Genomic DNA, 11,220 nt, shown 5'->3' on the forward strand with positions numbered 1-11,220 from the left:
CATGATTTGTAGCTACTTCAGTTTTCAAACTTATCGTTGTATTGTGTAGTAATTTTTAATTCCTGTTTTAGGATTTTAATTTAAAATTATGGAAGATTTTATAAAAGAATAGATAATAACTACTCTAATGTCAGGAGATTGCTTTTAGTCGATTGATCACTAGGGAGGATGGAACCAGCATCAGCTTCATGAGAAACATCACACTTTGCTAATCGAATAGCTAAAATTGTTACACACAAATCAAACCGAAGCGTCCGAATCCATCTGGAAGTAGTGCATACGTCTGAGTAGAAGGCGAGATCAAGCTTCTTAAAGCGTACATCACACCGAAAACCATTACTGGCCAATGGATTTACGGTCGTGACTTGCATTTTACCGATACCGATGTCGATGCTGACCGCTTGCCAAAGCCGCTTCAATTTAGATGTGGCACAAAACACGTGCACTAAATACCCACCTTTTTCCCATCATAGATTTATTTGTTACGTGATTTCATTTATCTCATCGAAACCGGACAGAGTGCTTTATAGTGTCCAACTCCCTCACTTTATTTTACTCCAATGGCCCGAATTGGTGCTAGGGGGGAAAAAGGTGTGCGCAATAAATTAAGAATGGGAAAATAATATACAACATAAATTTTGTTCGATTCTTAGACACCATTTCACACTGAGAATATTTTTTTCTGGTTAAATTTCAATCCAATTTATTAATTATAATAAAAATTAGGATGGTACTGAATCTGAATGTGCTTTCAAATCTAGAGACACTTTTACACGATTGAAGTTGATGAAAAATTCCATAACGTCGACAGGAACTCGGAAGCGGATATTATCAACAAATTTAGTCTCGCTTTAACCCACAGTGTATTCGTGAGGTGATGCTTTGGGAACCACACAATTTGCCGACCTCGAAACAAGCCGAATAGGCTGAGGTGAGCCTGCGAGTAGCGAATTCATGATAGACCTTTGCGAGCCTGTTTCCTAGGCGATTACCTCGCCGAAACATGGATCAAGTTCGCGACCGGTCGTGCCTTTGGTTTGGCGGGCAGGTTGCGCATGGCGCAACGAGATTTCGCGAGCTATGTAGCAATGGTCATCGACGTTGCATTTGGTATGTGGAGAGACATCAGGTGCACGCGCTGGCGAGCAGGGAAAGAGGTGTCAGTCTTAGATTGATTTATGTGTATGTGTATGGAAAGGATTTGAACAAATTTATCGGGTTCGCTACAATAAATCCGTCAAAGGCGATAGCGTTTAGGCGCGATGTTTTAATAGCTGCTTAGGCATCGAGAGTCGTGATTCGATGAAATCGTGACACATGTCATCTGCGTTTAGAATTATCTTAATTTCGGTATTCAGGTCGATTGACTATATCTAGAACTATCCGGATGCTGGAAGTTGTCAATATTAAGATTCTGTACCCTATCTAGGGTTCGAAGTTTTAATCTATCAGATTGGTTCTAGGTCTTGGCCGAGCCGACTGCCAGCTGGCCGAATGGGTTATTACGTCAAATGTCTTTGGGTCGAAAGCTATTAGGGTGAAATGCGATTTGGCCAAGGGCTATTTGTCGAAATGGCGAATGACATTTTTAAATACGGTGTTTTGAATACGTTGAATAGTATCGTTTAAAGTGGTGCCTATTGATCAGAGGTGAGAAATAACCGGTTGAGTACCGGTACGGTTCACAAAAACTCCACACCTGACATGCAAATGTTATAGATATTTTCCCTTAACCCTTATTTGTTTGAAACAATTTTACCTATATTTTTCTCTACTAAGGGGAAATATAGTATTGGTTTGCTAAGCCAAACCAAATTTCGGCTTCATTCTCATCGGCATAATCAGAACTCCTTTTCTTGTGGGACATCACGCGGGTCTAGGGATTTGCTCAAAAACACAAATCGTGGTTTCGTTTTTGGAGCTAGCGTCGATCCGGCGCTGGCTTAGTTCCGCCACTAAGTTAGTGCCGGGTTCTGATGAGACGAAGTCGAAACGCAAATTCAATAACTAATTTGGTTATAGATATTGTGCCTTCCATGTATAAAATGGTTTTGATCCAATTTTCTTTTTTCAAACCACTTGCTCATTAACCTGCAAAGTAAAAGATGCATCTTTCAATTTCACTCGAAGATTTTTTTTGTTATTTTGCAGCAATCAATCGGAAGAGTCAGAAATATTTTTTTTTTCATTTAAATTATAGGTGTTATTTTCCCATTATAAGTCTAACTGAAATTTATTTCGATAATTTTTATTCCGGCAATGTGAGCTGATAAGTACGACCACCACGAAATTCTCACCCATACCGGTGCTATTGAAATTATCCGATTCCTATCAAAATGTGTAATAAACTTTTTGGAATCGAACGTATCGGAATCATTAGCGGCCGTTAAAGCTAACCAGGAACTTACATTAACCACTTTCGACAGGAAAGTGGCAAAAATTTAGTACGAAGCGAACCCTATAATTATGGATCAATTTTTTTTTTGAATTACGTATCATACTTAATGAAAGTCGTTAAGTGCCTTCACGGCCAGATTGGCTGCTTCACACGATTCCCGATGCTCTAGTGGCAGTGTAGGTAGTCCAAATTTAAGTAGGTATTATAGGCGGCTTAAAGATGTGCCAGTTATGATCATAATTCAATGTCAATTATTTTTTTAATGCAAGTGTTAAATGTAATTGCCATGGGTAGGAGATCGAAATTAACACCTGCGGATATTATTTTACACCATAAAACTCACCGCCACATCATCCAGCTTTAAAATTAGATAGCTGGTATGATTCTGACCTCTTTTCTGAACTGACCGGGTAATTCAGGACATACGGAGATGGTCTCATAAACCAAATGATAGTCGAGCTCCAGCCAGAAAGGGACTGGATGAAAAACTTCTTAGCACATTTCGTTGTACTGAAATTTTGCTTATCATCGCAGTTTTGCACCTTTTTCATGTTCTCCATGCCTCCATGTTTCATTATGATTACACGCGATTATGATTTTCCAACCAGGCGAGTTATATTTCGAACTGAACGGTCTCTTTTAATGGCTGCCGCCTTCTGGAATACTGTTCGATTTGTCCGCTGTCAATCTTCTGCGCTGAAAAAGATTTAAAGTATTCGCTGAACAGTTGTACACAGAACTTACAGTTCATACAGAATGCGTTTGGCTACTTCCCCCTTGGTGTGACAACAATTTAAACTAGAATGTAAATATGTTAAAGTACTAAATAAAGTGGAGAGCTTGACTTTTTTTTTGGGTTGTGCGACGTTTGGCATAAATACGTTAGGCATAAGTACATTAGGCATAATGAACGTTTGGCATAATGGACGGTTGGCATAGTGTACGTTAGGCATAATTCTCAAAAATATGAAAGTAATTGTAAGGCTTTCGTTATTATAGAGATATCAATCCTACAATTGTTTTTTCGGGTTTAATGAGAGACTCCAAAATATAAAATACCATGCGACATATTTATCACTTGTAAGAGTAGGGTTTTTTCTTCGGCGAAAACATGTTACGTAACGAAGAAAAAACTTTTTTCTTCGGCGAAAACATGTTACGTAACGATCTAGTTAACACCCCCTCCCCCTATGTAACAACTTGTCACAACTTGTCGTACCCCCTCCCCCCCTAAAAGCGTTACGTAATTTATGAATGGTCCCTATCATTGATTCAATAAATTCCGTACTTTCACTTACACAGGTGTTTTCGCAATTAAAAAACGAAGAAAATGGTGTATTATACATTTCTTTTGTTTGCATTTTTACCTGCAAAAATTGCGATCTACCGCGTGGGGTACATGCGTACCCCAGTACAACGTTCTATGAAAACGCAAGTGCAACGTTCTAGGGTTAAGTCAACAGTTTGGTACAAGCATGTTTCAAGCCAATTATATGTATAGCCAATACAGTAGGATCCAAATATTTAAAAAAGCCAAATAATGAAAAAACATTAAGTTTTGCAATGTTATACATAGCGTGACGATACATTTTTCGTTTCGGTACCTCGTCACAGTACACAAATAAACTCTCCCTCGTATCAGACAGTTTCCGTAGTTCTATTTTGTTGGCTTCTAGACTATAATAGTTGAACTTAATAATATAGGAGATAATCGATATAGAAGCAGCAATATTCTTATATTCGTTGAATAAATAATGAAATGCATCATTCTTTCTTTCATGAGCTGTTCTTCAAGAGCACATATTTTCTTCTTGGACAATTGCACCATACATGTATGTAAGAGCTAATCCAAGTTGATGAGCGTTATTCATACATTAAGGAGTTATATGCAAAGTGGTGGCGATAAAATGAGCAAAGTTCGTGATTTTTAGAGGGTTTTCAGCAAATTTTATTTGCAAATGTAAAAGACAGTTCGTTAGGAGTACTATCAAAGATAGAAAAAATAAGATGAATTACAATTTTTTCCAAATTCAAAACTTTTTGAGCGACTTGGCGGAATGTCACAATTAATCTTCTTAAGACAGATGTCTTCCGTTTAATTTCACTATATTAATAATAATGAAAATCAATTGCTTTTCAACATCAATCAGATACTAGTATTTCAAGTATTACTTGTAGTCTTCTTCAGTGCTCATATCAGTATAAAGAAAATGTCTTTTTTAGCCATTTGAAAATTATAGGTTTTACGTAGAGAAATTAACGCAAGCTGAATTCCCGCATACCACGCAATCGGTTTGCTTTTTTTTATTTGAGTTCAGATTTATTCGAGTATATACAGTAGAATAAAATGTTGATCGAGTTTGATAAGCTTCCAGAGTAATTCTACCACATCTAAAAAGTTCAAAAATTTACGCTCTTTTCGTTCTAGGCCGTCACCGCCCAAGATTTATTTTCTGGAAGTGATAATTTATGCATAACGTCCATTATGCCAATCGTCCATTATGACCAAACGTCCATTATGCCTAACGTATATTATGCCTAACGTCCATTATGCCTAACGTATTTATGCCAAACGTCCATTATGCCTATCGTACGTATGCCAAACGTCCGTATGCCTAACGTATTTATGCCTAATGGGGTACACCTTTTTTGTATGAAAAAGTGCTGTGCTGTGCTGTGAAAAGAAGTCACCATCAGTTCAAGGTTTTTCCAGTAAATGCGAATAGACTTACGGTAGATCCGAAATTGTTTATGGTGAGACTTTTACATTATCACTGTTACTGAAGGGAGATCAAAAAGGGTTTGTGCGGGTCCGTAAGCAGAGGCACTTACGCGTACCTCGCGGGAAAAAGAAAAAAAAAATCCAGGCAAAAGATGAAAAAATTTCGCTATACTTGCTTTACCCACCTGATGATTTGTTTTGAGAAGGGTGCGTAAAACTCTTATCAGATCTTCTGACGAAAACAAGTTTTCTTCAAGTGACTTGGGCTGGCTATCCACGCTCCCTCGTTCAGTCCTCAATTCGTATGATACCCTGGTGCTCCCAACCCCTTCCAGTTGACAAATATTTTATAATGTAACGAAAATCGAATATAACATTTAATAAATACATCGAACAACATAACGCAAATAATAAATATAACAAATTAATAAACACAATGATTATAATAAAAAACAAGGCATTTAATGAAAATATTGAATGCAACGAATACACATATATGTTTTAATTAGTGGCTTGTGGTAAATGTAGTATAATCAGCTGGAAATAAAAATATAATAAATGTAAATAATATCACAAAAGTAATTCAAGACATAATAAATATTATAAATATAATAAACATGGATATTTATATCACTATAACAATAAAGTTGGATATAATAAATTTTAAATAGTTTGTAAAACTATAGATAAACGAATTTAGTAAATAATTAAATAAAATGCAAGCGTGTATGTATGTAGGTAACCACCATCCTAGCTTGAGTCTTGTTCTTCTGGCGGCTACATTTAACAGTAAGCACAAATTTCTTTGAACCTTTCCTCTTTGACTTCGATTGGCTTACCACTTCATTGTCCAGTTGTAACTTCCACGGTGTCCTGATGAAATCTTCTCACCCGTACTTGATATATAATGTTATTTTACAAATTATATAAATAAAAAAATAAAAGGGTACACTGCCCATGATCGCATATCAGTCCCATAAAGATAGGAAATCCTATAGAAAACGGGACAACTATGCGATCATGGGTAGTACAGTGCTATTAATTATAATATGAATGAATAATACATGAATAATAATAAAATATGAATATGGCATGTAATTGTTGCGTGTCGTCGCTGTTTGAAGTTTGAGATTGAATATCTTGAAATTTATAAATGGTATAAACAATTCAAAGAAGACAATTGATTCTACAGTCTATTCTGAATTAATCTCGCAAATATTACGAAGATCAGTTGAGACGGCGCCGGTGGTTGAGTGGTAAGCGTGACCGCCACTCATTCCAATTTGCCTGGATTCAATTCCAGCCGAGGTCGTTGAGATTTTTCTGAGGTGAAAAAATCTTCCTTCGGAAGGGAAGTACAGCCGTTGGTCCCCGGTCTATGAGTTTGGTGGATCGATATCTAGTCCAGATAGTGAAGTCACCTCTCTGGCGTTGGTAAAGAAGAAGTGATCCAACTTCTATACTCTTACTAACAAAAATATCCTCCTCCTGTGATACTTGTGGAGTGCGCAGTAGTATATACGGTCTCTAGCAAAAGCAAGTATCGGACTAACAATTCCTTCCCTTTCTTTCCGCGGTCTAGGTTCGGGCCTGACCGGCGCCGGTATTGATCAATAAATACTTTAGGAATACCAGGAGTTGCACATTGAAAGATGTTTCGCTACTATCAAGCATAATTATCTACTTATTCTCTGTGCAACTTCAGCTAGTCCAGATCGATAACGGAGTAGCAGCCAGGGGTGGTCGCACAAGCTCACAAGCTCAAGCTCTCAATATTACGAAGATCAGTTGACTATGTTGCGAGTTTTTACTATAAATGTAGACAAAAGTTGCACTCACACGTGCCATAGGTGTGTATTGATGACAAAATTTGTATGGCGTGTCATAATCGTACATGGAAAATTTTCCATAGAAAAAAATCATCAATTACAAACTTTTATTCATATCTTTCATTCGGTCTAAAAACAATCGGTGAGATGAATTTTGAAGGAAATGAGTCAGGGAATCTAGAAAAAAATAGTTATTTTTGGTTACAGTTTTGCCAAATATGCTATATTTCCAGTTTAAAGCTTAAATTGCATCTTTCTCACAATTCGTGCATTTTAGTTTTTAAAATGATTATGCAATTGTGTTTTCCTGTAATTAAGGTACCTTACACGATGAAAACTCATCCCAATGCATAGAACCTGTATCATTTATGCTGTTATGCACTTTGGTGGATAGAAAAAAGGTGTCTAAACACCTGAAACGACCGACCGTTTTATCGGCCATACAAACGACTGCACGCGTGAGACTCTTTTATGTCAATCTTCAGAAGCAAGTAAGATAGAAAAGAAGAAAGAAAAGAGAACAGTATACTAATTTAAGGGTCAAAAAACCCCTCCCGACCGCTAGAATTGAACGCCCGGCAGTATTAGTAGGAAAACGCCACCGGTACATCCATATAAAACCCCCTTAAAACTCCTAAAGAAAACTTCAGTCGATCTACCAGGCCATCACGACCCAAACCATGTAAAACAGTTGCTGGAAAAACAATCGAACTGGCTGAATGATGTCCCTGAAAACTCCCACGCACGCCCAAAAAAGGTCTCTTGAACCCTAATACAGAAATGCGCCAAAGCCAGACAATACGAGACATGAAGAAGTCTCCTGCCTGTGTCGCATCATACGACAATAAACATTCTACAACACAACCATAGTGCATGCGCTACTCAGACTGATATGTAACTATGTGTATAAAATATACAAAGTTAGTCAACACAATGATAACAATTATTATGACGAACACTATATAACGGACACATCAATCAAATTTGATCTACATATATGTGAACATCAATAATCTCAACACTAATTCGGCCCACTGTCAACATGGTATAATGTCATCCCGTTCGCACCGAAATAAGAGTGAATTGAAAAAAAAAGTATGAAATCTCGACAAACATATGATTACGGCTCAAAAGCCAACTGTCAAAATTCTCTTTGAAAATTCCGGACAAACCATTACTGTCTAAACACAGTTCATAACAGTTAATGGAAGAGAAAGCATTTCTTTTTTGTTTACTACCAACATCTATGATTGGTGAATAACGGTTTGTCCGGAATTTCCTTTCAAAGAGAATTTTGACAGTTGGCTTTTAAGCCGTAATCATATGTTTGTCGAGAAATGATCAAACAACAGGAACAAATCTGAAACAGATCGGACCTTAGTTCCAATTGCGCTGAAAGACACTAGACAAAACCCGCTCGCTATAAAGTTCCGTGCAAGGAAAATACAGAGAACCTCCACTCCACTTCTATTTAAACCACCAAGCCACACTCATACAGTTACCCTCACCACCGATATGCCGCTATCTTGCCATCCCCTACCCCGAAACATGTTCAAGAAACGAGACGGAACACACCAGCACAACACTCAGCAAAAAGAGCATGGAGCCAAATTACCCTCTCAATCTCCACCTAGGCTAGTTCCGACTTTCCAAGAGCGTGGCCGCTCAAACCATCAATACCACACATATTACGAAGCAAAGTTTACGCAATCGGTGTACACACAACCACACCGAAGCAGTTCCAGAGCAACATGCACACAACACGCCATTCTTCCCATACCGGCACAGCACGTCTGCGGAACGTCAAAACTAGTCTCATGCAGCTCCTTTACAAACACTCCCACACATCAACAGAATGGACAGTTTTAATGGCACAATTGGCAATGCGCACACGAGAAATGCATCCATGCCATTTCGACGGAACGATGACGTGACGCTGATGCTCTGTTCCGCTGATGCTCTGCTCCGCTGATGGGAGCTGACCTATAGTGTGAATCGCATTGACACAAGAGCACAAACTTATCCGACATCTACTCACACCATGGCAAACTTGTATGCTACAGCAATCGTTGATTGCATCCACCAAAAATGTGCTACACATCCGTAGAATATATTATATAAGTAACATGTGAATGAACTAATACAGAAGTAATTGGAAAGCTCTCACCGTAGTTTTGTAATCCATGCCCGTAGCGGGAAAGCGAGTGGAGTTCCAAGCTTGCTGTTTTTTTCTATGCATCGAAACACACACACACACATTTACGGCTGGGCGTCGTTTTTCTCTGTTCTTTCACTTATCAATCTAAGCACCAGGGCATTCTTCTAGCAAAAACTTCACCCCAAAACTGTATCAAAAAAATTGCCAGTATTTGCCACAACACTTCACTCAACAAATGTTTCCGAATACAAAACACCTGAGAGCCACTTTAAATCCAGCTTACAGCGGCACGAAACAGGGACAGGCCTAAAATGCGACTGCTATGTTCAACGCAAGCAAGCAAACTGATTTTTTTTGTATGAAAAAGTCGGCAAATACTGCATCAAGTACCTCCAAATCAGCATCAACTAGAAAATTAATATTACAAATACTGATACTGCCAATATTCGTATGGTTTTGTATCAAGCCAGTAATAGGTCCCCCCCGGGGATATCCAGAACTGTCCCCAGGACGACAGATATTTCCAAAATTACTTATAATGACTATTTCTGACCTTGTCTTTGAAAATCAGGAAGTTTGATACCCATATTGGCAGTTCTTGTAAGGTTTTGTATCTGGCCAGCACTAGGCTCTCCGGAGGTATCCGGAGCTGTCCCTAGGATAGAAGGTGTTTCCAAAATCACATACAATAACCATTTCTCGGTTGGTCTTAGAAAATCATCAAGTATGATACCCATTTTGACAGTAATTATATGGTTTTGTATCTGACCAGTACTAGGGTTCCTCCGGGGATATCCGGAACTGTCGCCAGGATGGCAGGTGTTTCCAAAGTTACTTATAATGACTATTTCTTAGCTTGCCTTTGAAAATCAAGAAGTTTGATACCAGTACTGCCCGTATTCGTATAGTTTTGTGTCTGGCCAGAACTAGGGTCCCGCCGGGGATGTCCAGAACTGGCCCAGGATAGCAAAAAAAGTCTATCGTAATTCTTCGTCGCTTTTCATGCAAATGAAGTGTATATTTTGACACTTTTATTGATTTCCAAGAAAATAAAATATTATCACCTTCTCCGGTGAGAAGGAAAATATTAGATAAATTTTATTGGGAAAATTATTCTCATGCTATTTGTGGAGCCGGAAAATTTTGCGACTCATCTTATCTTGGAAAAGTTGGACATCGGATAAGCTTCTTCTCGCGAGTGAGTGAGAATTACAATGTCTGTGAAGGTCTGAACGAGTGAAGGCATTTTAGAGTTTCACTAAAAGAATCTCTGTCCATAAAGAATATGAGAAATATTTATCAACATTTCCCTAAAAAGTTTGCTCCAACCGAATGTCCATCTGGTTTGACTCGAACAGATCACACCGACCCGAAAAGGCTACTTAGCATTTCTAAGAGCCGGTGTGCTTGGTCGAGTTTAATAATTATAAATAATAATTAATTATTTATTAGGTGCCAGTCCTGCACTCCTTGCCCAAACTTACCCACACCCACGGTCAAAAGAGCCGACAACTAGCAGGATCCACATGTCTCCCCACTCAAGCGATTTGATATATCCACTTGTAAGTAGGGGCACACGTCTACCCATGAAGACGTCCGAACCAATAAAAATGGACCATACCAGTCGAAGGCCACAGGCCCAGCGCCATCACGTACAGTTCCTGAACTGTATGACCTGGAATTATAATGTGCAGATTTCATTTCAGTGGTAGTAAGAGTCCTATTGCTTCTTTTAACACTCATCACCTATGAAGTTGCAGCTTACCGCTGCTCATTTCTTCTGGCCCATCAGTACTGTCAGCGAATGTTTCATAGAATCGAAATCTCTGTCATCGATTCCGCCATTTCCATCGGAGCTCCGCTGTCGCGAATAGCAACTATCTAAAGCGAAAAACACATTATGTATCACTTTATACATATTCCCTATACTTACAATTAACATAGGCTGTTTGGATATTTTAATGCCATGATGTGACCATCAAGACTGCGTCGGACAACCTTAATTGACCCCCTTCGATAACAGTTTGGCTTGGTAGCGTGAAAGTTTTGTTAGTTTCACCAAACCACCAGCCAACAATTCGGTGAAATAATCCCGATCATCGGCAAAAAATCG

Source organism: Topomyia yanbarensis, chromosome 3 (assembly GCF_030247195.1).
Source record: "Topomyia yanbarensis strain Yona2022 chromosome 3, ASM3024719v1, whole genome shotgun sequence".
Lineage (NCBI taxonomy): Eukaryota > Metazoa > Arthropoda > Insecta > Diptera > Culicidae > Topomyia > Topomyia yanbarensis.